At 43.1% G+C, this 18,737-nt stretch overlaps 1 pseudogene; it reads right to left on the bottom strand.

Moving 5' to 3' along the window:
• Positions 1–5,740: 5,740 nt before the first annotated feature.
• On the bottom strand, positions 5,741–5,858 carry LOC124719246 (annotated as a pseudogene).
• Between the last annotated feature and the right edge of the window lie 12,879 nt (positions 5,859–18,737).

The following is an 18,737-nucleotide window of genomic DNA, read 5'->3' on the forward strand; positions in this document are numbered from 1 at the left end:
TGACTTCTCAAGATTGACAAATTATCAGTGTAGATAAGAAATGTGTGGGTGTGGAAGGCACAGTTACGAACATTTATTGGTGAGAATCAGTAAACTAAGTTTATCTAGATTATCCTGTCATTTACAATGGATCCTGATGGCCATTAATTAGACACCTCATGAACAATAGGCATATTGCTTATTTGTATATCGCACGTGATCTGTTGAAAGTCGTCTCCTTTAAAAGTCGGATTACGGAACAAGTAAATAAACTGTAATATTTGTAAGATCCAAATGGGAAACCTTACAGGGTGTAGGCGGAATGAAAGAGCCGGTTGTGTCAGCGGCGACTGAAAGTCATATAAAGATTGACACAGCACCGCCTAACGGTATCGTCTTATGCAACCCGCAATTCGAAAACTAGGTTTTTTTCATGTTCTGCTCGCTATGCGCAAATTATCAGTCGTGGGGAAAATATGAACAGGAACTTTTCTAAGAAATATAATGTACTTAAATATTGTAATAGATACACTTTCGTTCGGATCCACGATTTTCGAGTTATTCAAGAAAAACATAAAAAAGTGCCCATCAAACGCGCCCCTACCCCACACTGGTCCCTCACCAGTCAGGATTTATAGTAGGTTCTTCGTGGCACTGTCTCCTACCAATGTACAAAAATTTCCGACAGCACGAACTATTCCCGGCATTCGACCATTTTTGTGCTTTCACGCCATCAGCCTATTCCGCTATATCGCCGACTTTATTAATTTCAACATTCCCATGACAGTAACGAACAGAAAAACGACTTCTGTAAACGCTACGCTACAACTAATTACGTTGACAGCATGATGCAAGCTCAACGGTTACAAGCACAGTAGTTTCGAATTTCGAAGGCCTGACGAACACAACGAGGTGTTTATTTTGCGCTGTTAAAATTCACAAAATTTGTAGATACATTGTACACAAACGTCAGTTTTCCAGTTTGTAAGTGCCCGACTAAGCTGTTGGCGTAATAAGGTCAGTCTGTGAAGATAAAAAAAAAGTCGAATGTGCGAAATAAATGGTGCAGTCGCAAATTTTTGTACTGTGGTATAAGGGAGAGCCATGAACAACATACCGATGGGGGTGAGTGTGATAATTAGGATATATTTGAAGGTCACTTTTCTAATTTTTTCTGGAGTAACTCGAAAACTGCGGCATCTAGCGAAAACGTATCCCAGTGCAAAATATAGCTACGTTAAATTCCTTACAACAGTGCCCTGTTCATATTTTTTAAGGGACTGCCGGATTACGCGTAACGAGTGAGTTAATATGAAAATCTCTTGTGTGGTTGTTGAAGGCGAAATGCAGAATTGCGGGTCGCACAAACGACATCTGTGCAGGCAGCTGAATCATACTGCATAAAAGTGTGGCAGAAGGAGTGATGAGTGTTAACCGTTCTAGTGTGAACAGAACTGATGCTACTCTTTCGTATTTACGGGAACTAACAATCTATAGGAAAGTGTGGTAGAAGTGGAAACTAGTATCAAAGAAAGAATCAAGATCAGTTAAATGGTGAGCTCTATGGAATGACAAGTTTTCAATGTAAATAGCAAAAATGTGGGTGTGGAAGGCATAGTTAGGATCATTCGTTGTTCGGAACCAATAACTTAAGATTAAATTCATCGTGTCCCCCTTTATAAAGGATCCTGGTCATGTGAAATTATCAAGTCGATGGCCATTAATTAGAGACATGTCATGAACAGTAAGTAGACCATAATGATGGAAGCTAAAGAAATGTATTAAAATTTGTGCCACAGCTGGGACCTGACCCAGGTGTACTTGTTTATTAGACAGGAACGCTAGCCATTCCACCCACTTAATAGATTGACGAGCCTAGACGGCTTATTTTCTGTGTCGGCCGTGATCTTTTGAAAGTTGTCTTCTTTAAAAGTCTATTTGATGAACAACTAAATAAACAGCTATATTTGTAAAATTCGAAAGAGAAACCGTCAAGGGTGTCGGCGGAATGGCAGAGGTCATTGTGTCAGCGGCAGGTGAAAATCATATACAAGGTGTAACGACTGTAAGAGCAGATTGTTTTGTATGTGGTACCTTAGTATGTTTGATTGTTTTTTTTTTTTGTGTGTGTCGAACAGTCTTGCCACATTCAAATAAAAAATGTTATAACCTGACTTTTCTGCATGGTCATAATTCTATCACTAAGTGGACTACAGCTGTCAATATAGACTAACCGTTTTGCGTTCATATGGTCACGCTTCAGCACCTGATCAGCTCCCCAGCGGCAAATAGTGGCTTGTTCTTGCCACATATACTCGGAGGTACTAGCCAACCTAAAAATATTAGAATTGTAGTTAGTATAATTATTGGTCTGGAAATGATGTAAATACTGGTGTAATGTTGTTCAGTACCCCATCTTCAGACATCACTAGAAATATCTGCACTTACACCCGTAACCTACTATATAACTTAAAATAACGTCTGCATTTACAGCAGTTTCGGTACACAGTGGTACTGTCCAGGACGGATGTACTTACATGGTTCTAAAAAAAATTAAAAAATTTTCTGAAGGAACAATGACACTTTTGGCGCCAAAGTTGGTGAATTAATGAATGGGAGTGAAGCCACGCCCTTCCTGTCTGAAGGTCTTCTAAGCTTTGTTCTGTGTCTTGTCGTATTTCCCCTGTCTGCGTGTCGTATTCTCTGAAGTTTGTGTGTGTGTGTGTGTGTGTGTGTGTGTGTGTGTGTGTGTGTGTGTGTGTGTGTGTGCGAGTGTCTATGTGTGTTTGGAGCTTACGGGCCCTCAACGCTGGGGTTACCGGGGCTCTGTATTGTCTGAGGTGGAGACTGGAGATCAGCCGTGAAGTATCTTAAACGAGAGTGAAAAACAGCCTAAAAACCACACTCGCGCTGGCCATTGCACCAAATTAACGGGCGTTAATCCGAAGCGTGGACTGGAGTTGGACTCACCTTCCAGTGTCTCAAGTTAGTGAACTGCGCATTTCGCTATACGAGCATGTCAAACACAGCATCAGCTGCCAGCGAATATGAAACGCTATGATATCTTTCGAAAGTCTGTAATGACTCTACATAATTCCCGAAGTACTTTTGTCTTCTCGTGAGAAACTGGCTGCCACTATTTAGTCCTATTCAAAAGTCTCGTGGGTCAATAGGTGGGGATTTAATTCCTTCGACCCTAATTAGGGCATAGGGCATTCCGGAGAAATTGTCATTCTTCTTTAACCAGTTCCCTCAATTCTGACCAGGTCTTGCCAACTCTCCTTGCTTCCTTGTTGTCCGGGGATATGGTTCAAATGGGACTCAACTTCCCAGGTCATCAGTCCCCTAGACTACTTAAACCTAAGGACATCACAAACAACCATGACCGAGGCAGGATTCGAACCTGCGACCGTAGCAGCAGCGCGGTTCCGGACTGGAGCGCCTAGAACCGCTCGGCCACCACGGCCGGCTGTCCGGGGATACCATTCCATCCTCTTCTTCTCGAGTGCTCCGTCTCTATATGTGCTCCCACCATCTCCACTTTGCCTCACGTATCTGGCCTTCTATTTGTCATTATTTTGTTTTCTTCCAGAGCTCCTCATTGCCTTTTTCTGGCCACCAGATATTCATTATACCCCAGAGACAGCATTTACGAAAGTCTGAAACCGTGGTGTTAAGCATTTCTCTTTTTTTCTAATAAATTTTTGTTTTGCATGCTTTGTTTCCGTTTCGTCACATTCGATCCAGTTATATGATGTCAGTATTTTCCCTCTTTAAGCGGTTCTTCACATCTTCACCAGCTTCACCACGTGTCACCACACTAACCACGTGCAATAATACGTTGAGAATCTTCACCCCTGCTTCCCTACAAATAGAAGCTCTTCCATGTTTCCAGTAATTACTCCCATTTCCTTTGTTTTACCTGTATCTTGAGTACAGCCACCTCTGCTTCCTTTGTTCAGTGATTTACTCTTTCATATCTTTTGTAAATAGACTGTTTAGGTTTTTATGTTGGTAACGCCACGTAGCGCTCTATATGAAAATCACTGACTGTGCTGTGTGCAGTTCGTGGCTGGTTGGCATTGTTGGAATATTCGCTATTGTAGTGTTGGGCATTTGGATGTGAACAGCGCGTAGCGTTGTGTAGTTGGAGGTGAGCCGTCAGCAGTGGTGGATGTGGAGAGAGACATGCCAGAGTTTTGAGAAGTTACTATAAGCGGACGATCTGGAAGTGTGTCCGCCAGAAAAAGGAACTTTGTAAAGATGGATGTCATGAATTGATATATATATATATATGATGACTTTTGAAGGTAAATACATTGTTTATTCTCTATCAAAATCTTTCATTTGCTAACTGTGCCTAGCAGTAGTTAGTGCCTTCAGTAGTTAGAATCTTTTATTTAGCTGGCAGTATTGGCGCTCGCTGTATTGCAGTAGTTCGAGTAACGAAGATTTTTGTGAGGTAAGTGATTCATGAAAAGTATAGGTCATTGTTATTCAGGACCATCCTTTTGTAGGGATTATTGAAAGTCAGTATGCGTTGCGCTAAAAATATTGTGCGTCAGTTTAGTGGTGATCAGAATAAGTAAAGAGAGAACTGTTTGAGTACGTTCAGTTTTGCTCAGCTGGTTGAAAAACAAATAACGTAAGAGCTTTACCATTACAGTAATACATAATTTCCTAAGGGGACGTTACACGTTCAGCCTTTGAGCTAGTAAAATTATGACTCCTCGCTAAGTGTAAAACCTCCAGACGTTCGTGGATTCTCCATTGGATTCCCCTATTCCTGCCTTCTGCGACTGACGAGAAGAAAGGGATGGGAGGATCATTTCAAGGAGCTATTATACCGTGAAGACAACCATTAGGAACATGTGAGAGATGTTCCAGAGAAAATCGACGCTGATCAAGATGTAAATCTCCAGCGTCCCACAGTGGAAAAAAATAAGGATTGCTTTCACGAGCATAGATGCTCGATATTGAAATTACTGTTAAAATGTTCCACTCCTTGTCAAAGCTAATTTGACTCGAAGAGAAATCCCCAAATAGGTGGAAAATGGATTGATGCTATAGCTCCCAAGAAAGGGAAATCCGTCGGGTTGTAAAAACTAGGGTGTTATTACACCGTTGTCAGTATCCAGCAAGTTGATCACCAAAATTATCTTACATAGGATCGTAGATTGAGCTCGAAATGGACTGCGTTAATATCAGGCCAGTTTTTGGGCATTTTTCTGTTGATATTATTAATAATGTTAGGATCATCTTACAAGGACACCACACGGGAGTTGAGTGCATGGTATGTGATGTTCAGAATTCAAATATCAATAATTCAAATCTGTTAGATGCAGCGTTCAAATATACACGCGAAAATCGGATTCGAAGTTTTCTGAGTATGTTTATTTCGCTAACCAAGTCGATTTTTTTGATGGATCAGTGGCGCTGTGAGTGAATGCTCACTTGGACCACTGGTAGTTGAGGTTAGATTTCTGGGCAAGGCAATGTTTTAAACAAAGTAACGTGTTCAGCAACGTTCTCCGTGAAGCATAATACACATTACTCCTCTTGAACAGGCCATAAAAGCCCAAAGGTACCGACCGGCTGCCGTGTCATCCTCAGCCCACAGGCGTCACTGGATGCGGATATGGAGGGGCATGTGGTCAGCACACCGCTCTCCCGGCTGTATGTCAGTTTACGAAACCGGAGCCGGTACTTCTCAATCAAGTAGCTCCTCAGTTTGCCTCACAAGGGCTGAGTGCATCCCGCTTGCCAACAGCGCTCGGCGGACCGGATGGTCACCCATCCAAGTGCTAGCCCAGCCCGACAGCGCTTAACCTTGGTGATCTGACGGGAACCGGTGTTATCACTGTGGCAGTGCCGTTAGCATAATATACATAACAGGACGAAAATAAATTTTTAATGTTTTTTAATTTAAGCAATCTTAATTAACAATCTTTTGTTAAAGATCGCTAATCAGTAACTCATATTTTCAACGAAAACTGGAATTCTGTGAGCAATGCGGAATTAAAAATAAGTAGATATACATTTTTCATACAGAATTGATGGGAAGTGTTAATCAGCCTATATTTAAGGAATTTTATATTTAAACGATGTAGGTATTTGAAATGAAGGAAAAATAAAGAAACCGAAAAATTGATAACGAAAACAAGACTCTAACCAGTACTTACGAGTCTTCAGCGCTACTGATTCTCTTTTTTCTCATCTGTACGTATTTTACGCCTCACGAGAATGAACTTGCATCTTTGTTTAAAAATCTGCATTGGCTGGGAATCGAACTCAGGCCTCCTCGGAGGCATGCAAGCATTCTGCTACAGAGCCTCGTGGCCCTTCGAAAAATTTAAAGGGTTTTAGCTAATTCATGATTCTCGAAAATATCAAACTCGATTTTCATGGATATTTCTGACACTTGCATGTAACTGATTTGAAGGATTCGTTATTGAGTTCTGAGCAGCATGTACCATAAATATAAAAAATTACAAAACTCCGAATGGCATGTGGTCTGCTCACTAGGGCAAAGCAAAGAATTCCGAGCAACCGAGTACCCGTTATTCACTGATTGTGAAAAGGCCTTCGGTTTATCAAGCGCTGTGGTACGTGTTGCGGAAGTATGGTATACAACAGATGATTCTAAAGGTCAACGAAGATTTGTATGGTGCCCACAAATGTTGTACTCCAGACGAGAGAAATCTCGCAGAGCCAGAGGTAGATGATGTGGATCATGTGTAGGAATGGGAAATATAGGGATGGGGGGGGGGGGGGGAACCGTATATAACCGTATATTCACTTTCGCCACCATCGTCGGTCGCAGTGCCACTATTTGCGACTTCACAATCGGACCTGCGGCATCGGCCGTGATGACAGATGACGGCTAGAACAGGTGGACGTGAACAGCTGTCAGTTGCAGCGGTGAAGGCTGCGCTTTGCATTGCGTACGCCATGCTGACGCCTTTGACGTGTGAGCGGCGTATTGAGCGCACCTGGTTTTTTTGACGACTGTGTGTGATGCCAGACGCGCCATTGCTGCAGGAGGCACGGGCACAACTGAAACGAATCTGAGGTTCTGTGTGCAAGAGTGAAAAGTCCTTGCGATCGTGCCATCACATACAAAAATGCCAACTGGTTATATCGTTAAAGTCCCGCTATTAGCGTAGGTTGGTTGCTTGTTTTGGGGAAGGAGACCAGACAGCGTGGTCATCGGTCTCATCGGAGTAGGGAAGGATGCGGAAGGAAGTCGGCCGTGCCCTTTCGGAGGAACCATCGCGGCATTTGCCTGGAGTGATTTAGGGAAATCACGGAAAATCTAAATCAGGATGGCCGGACGTGGGATTTATCAGCGTAGGTCTAATGTGCGCTGTGATTATCGTATAGCAGCGAAGCTTAGTAGATACGCTAACGCGTTAATGCGGAACCGATTTCCGCTGGGAAAAAAATTAGTTCCAATTTTGGCCACCAGGTGCAAATCTGGCGCTGTACACTGTTTCTGTGATGGCGTGACAGCCACACTGTCGTAAACAAGCCATAGCGTGAGTGAACAGTATAGCTATTGGAGAGGAGAGAGACCATTCGCTGTTAGTGAAACTGTTTTATGTGAATAGGAGCCATTGCAGTGCTACATCAGGAGAGAATCGAAGGTCTGAGGAGCGGGGCGATGTCGTTGAATGGTTTAAATAAGATGATAATGTAAATCGAAAACACGAGTGAGCTTTGCGTGGCATGTGGAAAACGAAACGTTTACTGACGAGGTTGCTGTTTCTGTAGCTGATCATGCATCACGTATCCTGGGTAGTGCTACTGCGCACGTATGGCCACGAGGATGCCGGCCGCGGTGGCCGAGCGGTTCTAGGCGCTTCAGTCCGGAACCGCGCGACTGCTACGGTCGCAGGTTCGAATCCTGCCTTAGGCATGGATGTGTGTGATGTCCTTAGGTTAGTTAAGTTTATGTAGTTCTAAGTTCTATGGGACTGACGACCTCAGATGTTAAGTTCCATAGTGCTCAGAGCCATTTGAACCATTTGTTACTAATGCAGCAAGACGTCAATCAATAGAGCGCTACCTTGCCAAGCGGGCATACATGCCTTCCAAGGCGTGAGGCCGTCGCACTGATCGGAGAAGGTGTTTAAAAATAGGGGTTTGCAGCTAAACGGGTGAGGAATAATACTGTGCATTGAGACCCTGAATGAAAACAACCTGCCTTCAGCAAAAGTATGCGTTACATTACTTATTTTATGCTCTTCGTATTTGCGATGCGCATACTGGTCGTGTGAACTCGTTATACCGCAAAGATGTCTGGTCGGCACTGAACGCGTCATGTTCTCCACTGTGTGACGTCACACACGAAAGGAGCCAATTAGTAGGCGACGACTGTCGACCGCTCCCAGACCACGCGGCCACACCCATAAGGTAGGCGGACCTAGTGCTGCATACGGATGCGAGCGTGTGCTTACACGTTGGCACTCGTGTGTGTGTGTGTGTGTGTGTGTGTGTGTGTGTGTGTGTGTGTGTGTGTGTGTGTGTGTGGTCCCTTCAAAGAGCGTCTGAGATCCGCCCACCACCCGACGCAGCTTGTTCCACGTGATTAATGGCACCTCCCCCCTTTGAACACAGGCTTCTCCAGTAGTCTCCGAGATACAAGCGGAGATCTCTCGCCTCTACACGTTAGTGCTGTCCTGTTCTTCGCTAATACCAAAACGTATAATTATCTCTCTCGTGAGCTCCTGTCTAACCTTCGGATAAACTAAAGTCTTATACCCCTTCTATCACTTCCCATGTCATCTGCACCCAGACTGCTACGGTCGCAGGTTCGAATCCTGCCTCGGGCATGGATGTGTGTGATGTCCTTAGGTTAGTTAGGTTTAAGTAGTTCTAAGTTCTAGGGGACTGATGACCACAGAAGTTAAGTCCCATAGTGCTCAGAGCCATCTACACCCACATCTGTAATGCAGGAAACTCTTTATGGTGTGTAGTGGAGAGTACTTCTGTGGTGTCACCGCCCGACACCACACTTGCTAGATGGTAGCCTTTAAATCGGCCGTGATCCGTTAGTATACGTCGGACCCGCGTGTCGCCACCATCAGTCTAGAGACACTCCTTAGCACTCGCCCCAGTTGTACAGCCGACTTTGCTAGCGATGGTTCACTGTCTACATACGCTCTCATTTGCAGAGACGACAGATTAGCATAGCCTTCAGCTACGTCATTTGCTACGACCTAGCAAGGCGCCATATTCAGTTACTATGAATGTATTCTGAACAGATAATATTGTGAATCATGTACCGTCAAGAGCGACGTTCATCATTAATGGATTAAAGTTAAGTATCAAACTAATTACGTCCGCTTTCTGCATTCTAATTCCCTGTCATGTTTCAGACCTCACGCCAGCCTGCGTGAGCTAAAACGTGTGGATTTCGGCCTCCACTCGTAACACGGTGTTGGCTCTTCTGCTAACACAAAAGCTTCTCTTACCGCTATCTTTTCCCAGCCTCTTTGTTCCATTCGCGAGTGGCGTGGGAAAACAACGACAGTCAACAGACTTCCGTATGATTTGTATTTTCTCTGATTTTCTTGTTGTGGTCATTTCGCGTGACGTGTGGAGGAGGAATGATGTTTATCTTTATTTATATAAGAGGTGTCATCAAAAAGTAACGAGAAGGTTTTAATTTCGCGGTCTTTATACATCCGATTTTGATTTTTTTTTATCTTGTTGGTACACATGCTTATGATGTACATTTGTATTTTCAGCTGTTTTGACTATTTAGTTTGTTGCTAACAGTCGAAAAGATTGTAAAACATCAATCAAAGAATTTGTGTTAAACTTTGCTTGACAAATGGCATAAAGTGCAGCACCACATTCGCAATGATGATCGTGGCTTCTGGCGAATCTGTTATGAGTAAGACAAGTGTTTACGAGTGGTAGAAACGTTTCAAAGAGGGTCGGGAAGACCTCGACGCCCTACCAAATCAGTTCCTAACGACAGTGTCGAACAAGTAAAGAAAATGGTTCTGGGAAATCGCCGACTCTCCATCAGAGATGTCGGCGTAGCCTTTGGATAATGCCAAGCTATTTTTTTTATCTGTTTCGGGTACGAAACGTGTAACAGCGAAGGTTGTTCCGAAATTGTTGAATTTCGACGAAAAGTGAAATCTCGTACACATCGCTCATTGCTGAATCAGTCGATAAGGATCCAGTATTTCTAAAGAAGGCTACAACAGGTGATGAAATATGAGTATACAGCTATGAGGTCGATAGCAAGATCCAATCGTCCCAATGGAAACTGCCTGAAAAGCCAAGATCGAAAACAATTCGACAAGTTGTAAGTAGGCTGTTTAGGTTTTTGTGTTGGTAACGGCACGTAGCGCCCTGTATGAAAATCACTGACTGTGCTGTGTGCAGCCTGTGGCTGGCTGGTTGGACTCATTGTTGGAACATTCGCTTGTGTAGTGTTGGACAGTTGGATGTGAATAGCGCGTAGCGTTGCGCAGTTGGATGGTTGGTTGGTTGGTGGTTAGTGTTTAACGTCCCGTCGACAACGAGGTCATTAGAGACGGAGCGCAAGCTCGGGTGAGGGAAGGATTGGGAAGGAAATCGGCCGTGCCCTTTCAAAGGAACCATCCCGGCATTTGCCTGAAACGACGCAATTGGAGGTGAGCCGCCAGCAGTGGTGAATGTGGAGCGAGAGATGCTAAAGTTTTGAGAGGTTATTATAAGCGGACGATCTGGACGTGTGTCCGCCATAAAAAGTAAATTTGTAAAGATGGATGTCATGAATTGATAGATGACTTTTGAACACTAGTAAGGTAAGTACATTGTTTGTTCTCTATCAAAATCTTTCGTTTGCTAATTACGCCTATCAGTAGTTAGTTCCTTCAGTAGTTAGAATCTTTTATTTAGCTGTCAGTATTGGCGCTCGCTGTATTGCAGTAGTTCGAGTAACGAAGATTTTTGTGAGGTAAATGATTCATGAAAGGTATAGGTTATTGTTAGTCAGAGCCATTCTTTTGTAGGGATTATTGAAAGGCAGATTGCGTTGCGCTAAAAATATTGTGTGTCAGTTTAGTGATGATCAGAATAAGTAAAGAGAGAAATGTCTGAGTACGTTCAGTTTTGCTCAACTGTTTGAACATCAAATAACGTAAGAGTTTTTCCAACACTGTCATTCATAATTTTTTCTAAGGGGATGTTTCAAAGTTCGATCAGATGTGAAGGTTCTTTTCACTGTTTTCTTCGATTGCAATGGGATAGTGATTCATGAGTTTCTGCCTTATGGTAGTAGGGTCAAAAGGGATTAATTCCTTTAAGCTATGTGCCGTTTACATGAAGCAATCAAAAGAAAACGGCCTGAATTGTGGAAAAATCGCTCGTGGTAATTGGGTCACGATAATGTTCCTATTCACACTTTACCTTAACGCTTGTCCGTGATTTTTTGGCAAAAAAAAAAAAAAAAAAAAAAAAAAACGTTATGTAGCGTCAGCCACCGTATTCGACGCACATTGCCCCCCGTGACTTCTTTCTATTTCCGAGGTTGAAGAGAACCATTAAAGGACGTCGTTTCGCCACGACTGATGAGATAAAACCAGAATCGCTGAAAGAGCTGAGCACCATAACGAAAAGAACAACTGCTTCCAAGACTGACGAAACCGTTGGCACAAGCGTATTATATCTGAGTGGGTTTGCTTTGAAAACGAAAAGTTGGTGTTGATAAATAAAAAGAATTCTCTAACAGAAAAAAATTTCTGTTACTTTTTGATCACACCCCATACGGGGTAATTCAGATGTCCCTACCACTGTCGTTTTATGCAAACCGTGGTTATATATCTGGCCTTCAAATCCACGAGCGACATTTTCATATATTCTCGCTAAGCTCGAAGTATTAGTCCTACAGAAAAAAATAACAAGACCTTTTTAATTTGTACATAGCTGCGCTTCAGCAACGGTTAGAGATCAATAAATGAATCCAAGGCGGCCAACCATTTACAACAAAAGCCGATTTCATTCAGCCTTTGACAGTGGTTTCGAAGGATGTAAACCCGTCTTTTTCAGAAATGCATTTAACTAAAATTTCACATTGCAGAAGCCCCAAATAATGAAACGATCTGACATTTGTGCAATGAAAATGTGTTGCCTGCACAAATCATTGTATTCATGACAGTATTAAATATGCTTGCCCCTATGGTCAGGGCTTTTCAAATAAGAATAATAAAAATCCAGTCGCCTTGAAGGTCATTTTATTTGTCTGGTCCTATTTCTGGATTTTAACTATTCCTACTTGACAATCCCTGATCATAGGGATCAGCGTATTTAATGCTGTAATGTATACAGTGATTGCACCGGCAGCATATTTGCATTAGACGTCAGATCGCTTCATTGCTTGCTGGTTTTTCAATGTGAAATTTTAGTTACATGTATTTCTGAAGAAGACGGGTTTACATCCGTCGAAACCATCGTCTGAGGCTGAAGAAAACCCCCTTATGATGCAACTAGTTGGCTGCTTTAGATTGGTTTACAGTCCTTTTCTGTAAGAAATTTAATGTAGCTAATTTTTTTACTGGCATGCGTTTTCGCTCGATCCCGTAGGATGGGAGTTATTCAAGAAAAAGTACAAAAGCAATTAAACTTCCTGACAGATTAAAACTGTGTGCCGGACCGAGACTCGAACTCGGGACCTTTACCTTTCACGGGCAAGTGCTTCACCATCTGAGCTACCCAAGCACTACTCACGCCCCGTCCTCACACTTCACTTCCGCCAGTACCTCGTCTCCTACCTTCGAAACTTTACAGAAGCTCTCCTGCGAACCTTGCAGGACTGGAGCTCCTGAAAGAAAGGATATTGCGGAGACATGGCTTAGCCACAGCTGGGGGATGTTTCCAGAATGAGATTTTCACTCTGCAGCGGAGTGTGCGCTGGCAGATTAAAACTTTGTGCTGGACCGAGACTCGAACTCCGGACCTTCCGTAAAGTTTGAAAGGTAGGAGACGAGGTACTGGCGGAAGTGAAGCTTTGAGGTCGGCGCGTGAGTCGTGCTTGGGTAGCTCAGATGGTAGAGCACTTGCCCGCGAAAGGCAAGTCTCGGTCTGGCACACAGTTTTGATCTGCCAGGAAGTTTCATATCAGCGCACACTCCGCTGCAGAGTGAAAATCTCATTCTGAGTACAAAAGCAACTTTCAAACGGTCCCCCACTCCCACACTCAGCCCCTACTCATCAGGGTTTCTAGTATGGCGTTCACGGCAGTCCCTCCTACCAATGTACTATAATTTGCGAAGTGACGTATTATTTCCCACATTCAGCCTCTCGTGTTCTACGTTGACAGGCCTTATTACATCACTGGCTTAGTCGAACACTTATGGATCGTAAAACTGAGGTTCGTGTATATTTTACATACAGTTTTGTGAAATTTAACCGCATAATCTTGTAAGGATTAAGTTTGGATCAAACTCTCAACAAAATTTGTATTAGCGTAGCGTTTACAGAAGTCGTTTTTCTTTCATTACCCCAACTGAGACTTTTAAAATAATGTTGAAGAAAACATAGTTAGAGGCGTTTTGCTCTGATTGTTGCCAGCATCAGAGGAAAATGCCTCTATGTTTCAAGTACTTAGGATGCATATTCTCACAGGATGGTAACATAGTGAAAGAACTGGAGGCGAGGTGTAGCAAAGCTAATGCAGTGAGCGTTCAGCTACGATCTACTCTCTTCTGCAAGAACGAAGTCAGTACCAAGACTATCTGTGCACCGTTCAATCTTTGACCAACTTTGTTGTATGGGAGCGAAAGCTGGGTGGATTCAGGTTACATTATCAACAAGGTTGAGGTTACGGATATGAAAGTAGCTAGGACGATTGCAGGTACTAGTAGATGGGAACAATGGCAGGAGGGTGTCCACAATGAGGAAATCAAAGAAAAACTGGGAATGAACTCTGTAGATGTAGCAGTCAGGGCGAACAGGCTGGGGTCATGTTACACGCAAGGTAGAAGCAAGGTTATCCAAGAGACTCATGGGTTCAGCAGTAGAGGGTAGGAGGAGTCGGGGTTGACCAAGGAGAAGGTACCTGGATTCGGTTAAGAATAATTCTGAAGTAACATCAGAAGAAGCACCAATGTTAGCACTGAATAGGGGATCATGGAGGAATTTTATAAGGGGGCTATGCCCCAGACTGAACGCTGAAAGGCATAATCAGTCTTAAATGATGATGATGATGATGATGATGATGATGAAAACATAGTTGTCTATACTGTTGGCGTAATAGCCCAAACAATAGAGACAAAAAATGTCGAATATCGGGAATATTTCGTGTAGTCGAAAATTTTTGTAAAGTGGAAGGAGGGAGTGCCATGAACGAAGTACCAGAAATTCTGACTGGTGAAGAATGAGTGTGGGGTGGGGGTGCATTTTAAATCGGTTTTTGTATATTTTTCTTAGAAAACTCTAAAACTGTTACCTCCAGCGGAAACATATCCCAGTACAAAATATTACTACAAACGTGTCCCAGTACAAAATATTTCTACATTAAGTATCCCATAAAAAGGTCCCATTCGTTTTTTCTGTGCGAGTAATAGTTTGCATGTAGTGAGGAGAGATATGAAAATATCGTGGTTTTTGGAGACAGATATAACATTGTGGGCTGCACAAAACGACATCGGAAGGGACAGCTGAATCAGCCTGCCTTTGCCTAAGGGTACTTTTATTCACATGCCTTCTCCTCCTAGTACATCTGAATCTTCATACATAATTCGCGGGCCTCCGCACGGTGCATGGAGGAGGGTGCCTTGTAGCAGTACTACCCATTCTTTTCCCTGTTTTACTCGCAAATGGAGAGAGGCAAGAACGATCGTCTATATGCCAGCTTGCAGTTCTCGTTTCTTGTCTTCGTAGCCGTTACGCGAAATATACGGGTCTCTTTTCTTGCATTCGAGGTTGCCGGCTGTATAATCGTTCCGCAGCCATACGCAAGTGCTGCTTCTCTACATTTTCTCGATAGTATAAATGTCGATTAGCGGGAGATTTGGCAAAAAACAAGATTCACTGAACCAAAGGAAAAAAATCCGGAAACTGTAAATTTAAATTATATAACTGAAAAAAATGTGATTTGTTATCTGACTGTCTGTTCGTCCCTGTGTTAAGATCTCTTATTCTTAAGAACAGATGGATGTCTCTGTTGAAATACTGTATGCGGTTCCCTGGCAGTGCAAACAACTGAAGCTTCTAAATCAATGTAATCAAAAGAGACGGCCATTTATGTCACATACACTACTGGCCATTAAAATTGCTACACCACGAAGATAACGTGCTACTGACGCGAAATTTAACCGACAGGAAGAAGATGCTCTGATATGCAAACGATTAGCTTTTCAGAGCATTCACACAAGGTTGGCGCCGGTGACGACACCTACAACGTGCTGACATGAGGAAAGTTTCCAACCAATTTCTCATACAGAAACAGCAGTTGACCGGCGTCGCCTGGTGAATCGTTGTTGTGATGCCTCGTGTAAGGAGGAGAAATGCGTTCCATCACGTTTCCGACTTTGATAAAGGTCGGATTGTAGCCTATCGCGATTGCGGTTTATCGTATCGCGACATTGCTGCTCGCGTCGGTCGACATCCAATGACTATTAGCAGAATATGGAATCGGAGGGTTCAGGAGGGTAATACGGAACGCCGTGCTGGATTCCAACGGCCTCGTATCACTAGCAGTCGAGAAGACAGGCATCTTATCCGCATGGCTGTAATGGATCGTGGAGCCACGTCTCGATCCATGAATCTACAGATGGGGACGTTAGCAATACAACAACCATCTGCACGAACAGTTCGACGACGTTTGCAGCAGCATGGACTATCAGCTCGGAGACCGTGGCTGCGGTTACCCTTGACGCTGCATCACAGACAGCAGCGCATGCGATGGTGTACTCAACGACGAACCTGGCTGCACGAATGCAAAACGTCATTTTTTCGGATGAATCCAGGTTCTGTTTACAGCATCATGATGGTCGCATCCGTGTTTGGCGTCATCGCGGTGGACACACATTGGAAGCGTGAATTCGTCGTCGCCATACTGGTGTATCACCTGGCGTGATGGTATGGGGTGCCATTGGTTACAATTCTCGGTCACCCCTTGTTCGCATTGGCGGCACTTTCAACATTGGACGTTACATTTCAGATGTGTTACGACCCGTGGCTCTACCCTTCATTCAATCCCTGCGAAACCCTATATTTCAGCAGGATAATGCACGACCGCATGTTGCAGGTCCTGTACGGGCTTTTCTGGATACAGAAAATGTTCGACTGCTGCCCTGGCTAGCACATTCTCCAGATCTCTCACCAATTGAAAACGTCTGGTCAATGGTGGCCAAACAACTGGCTCGTCACAATACGCCAAACACTACTCTTGATGAGCTGTGGTATCGTGTTGAAGCTGCATGGGCAGCTGTACCTGTACACGCCATCCAAGCTGTGTTTGACTCAATGTCCAGGCGTATCAATGCCGTTATTACGGCCAGAGGTGGTTGTTCCCGGTACTGATATCTCAGGATCTATGCACCCAAATTGCGTGAAAATGTAATCACATGTCAGTTCTAGTATAATATATTTGTCCAATGAATACCCGTTTATCATCTGCATATCTTCTTGGTGTAGCAATTTTAATGGCCAGTAGTGTATTTTATTACTGGCAAGCTCACTCAAAAAACTATGAAATTTGGCAAAAGGAAAGTTTCGTAGTGCAATGAAAGGAAAAAACTTGAAAACTCTAAAGTTGTAAGTACACCTCACGATTTTTTTTGTCATTTGCTATCTGTCTGTCTGCCAGTCTGTTAACATAGCTATTTCTCAGGAACGGGTTGACGAATCAAGTTGAAATTAACGTCACTGCTACAGTCTACAGGCCTTAGTCGGTGCTCGAAAATGTAAGCGTGCAAGTCAATGCAGCCAAAAGATAAGGCGATTTAGCAATACTGACCCTACGACTTATCTTAGAACACAGATTAAAGAAACTCAAACCTACGTTTCTAGCATTTGTAGGCTTAGAGGAAGTTTTTAACAATGTTGACTGGAATACTCTCTTTCAAATTCTGAAGGTGGCAGGCATCAAATACAGGAAGCGAAAGGCTATTTACAATTTGTACAGAAACCAGACGGCAGTTGTATGAGTCTAAGGGGATGAAAGGGAAGCAGTGATTGGGAAGGGAGACAGGGATGCAGCATATCCCCAATGTTATTCAATCTGTATATTGAGCAAGCAGCAAAGGAAACAAACGGGAAATTTGGAGTAGGAATTAAAATCCATGGAGAAGAAATAAAAACCTTGAGGTTTGCCGATGACATTGTACTTCTGTCAGAGACAGCAAAGGACCTGGAAGAGCAGTTGAACGGAATGGACAGTGTCTTGAAAGGAGGATATAAGATGAACATCAACAAAAGAAAAACGAAGATAAGGGAATGTATTGGAATTAAATCAGGTGATGCTGAGGGAATCAGATTAGGAAATGAGACACTTAAAGTAGTATGTGAGTTTTGCTATTTGGGGAGCAAAATAACTGAAGATGGTCCAAGTAGAGGCGATATAAAATGTAGACTGGCAATGGCAAGGCAAGGTAATGGCAAGGAAAGCGTTTCTGAAGAAGAGAAATTTGTTAACATCGAGTACAGATTTAACTGTCAGGAAGTCTTTCCTGAAAGTTTTGTATGTATTGTAGCCATGTATGGAATGAAACATGGACGATAAATACTCTGGAGAAGAAGAGAATAGCTTTCGAAATGTGGTGCTACCGAAGAATGCTGTAGATTTGATGGATAGATCACATAACTAATGAGGAGGTATTGAATAGAACTGGGGAGAAGAGGAGTTTGTGGCACAACTAGACTAGAAGAAGGGATCGGTTGGTAGGACATGTTCTGAGGCATCAAGGTATCACCAATTTGGTATTGGAGGACAGCGCGAAGGGTAAAAATCGTAGAGGGAGACCAAGAGACGAATACACCAAACAGATTCAGAAGGATGTAGGTTGCAGTAGGTACTGGGAGATGAAGAAGCTTGCACAGGATAGAGTAGCATGGAAAGCTGCATCAAACCAGTCTCAGGACTGAAGACCACAACAACAACATCATTTAAATTCTATATGCAGCAGAACCTTGGAGCATATAGGTCTATTGTGTTCGAACATTATGAATTACATCGAAGAGAACGGTCTATTGATTTAGGACAACACAACTAACTCTTTACACTCATGAAATGTTGAGTGCTATTGAGCAGAGATTTCAAACTGACCCCGTATTTCGGGATTTCCAGAAGCCTTTGCCACTGTACCACACAAGCAGCTTAAAGCTAAATAGCGTACTTGTGCAATATCGTCTCGCTTATATGACTGTATTCCTGGTTTTCTGTCAGAGAGGTCACAGTTCGTGGTAACTGACGAAAAGTCATCGAGTAAAACAGAAGTGATTTATGCCGTTCCCCAAGGTAGTGTTATAGGCCCTCTGCTGTTCCGTATCTATATAAACGACTTAGGAGACAATCTGAGTAGCCTTCTTAGGTTGTTTCCAGGTGATGTAAACGTTTATCATCTAACAAAGTCATCAGAAGATCAAAATAAATTGCAAAACGATGTAGAAGAGATATCTCCATGGAGAGAAAATTGGCAATTGACCCTGAAAAATTAAAAAAAATGTGAGGTCATCCACATGAGTGCAAAAAGGTATCCCTTAAACTTCGTCTGGCGGCTGTGGCCGAGCGGTTCTAGGCGCTTCAGTCTGGA

This window comes from Schistocerca piceifrons, chromosome 10 (assembly GCF_021461385.2).
Source record: "Schistocerca piceifrons isolate TAMUIC-IGC-003096 chromosome 10, iqSchPice1.1, whole genome shotgun sequence".
Taxonomy (NCBI): Eukaryota; Metazoa; Arthropoda; class Insecta; order Orthoptera; family Acrididae; genus Schistocerca; species Schistocerca piceifrons.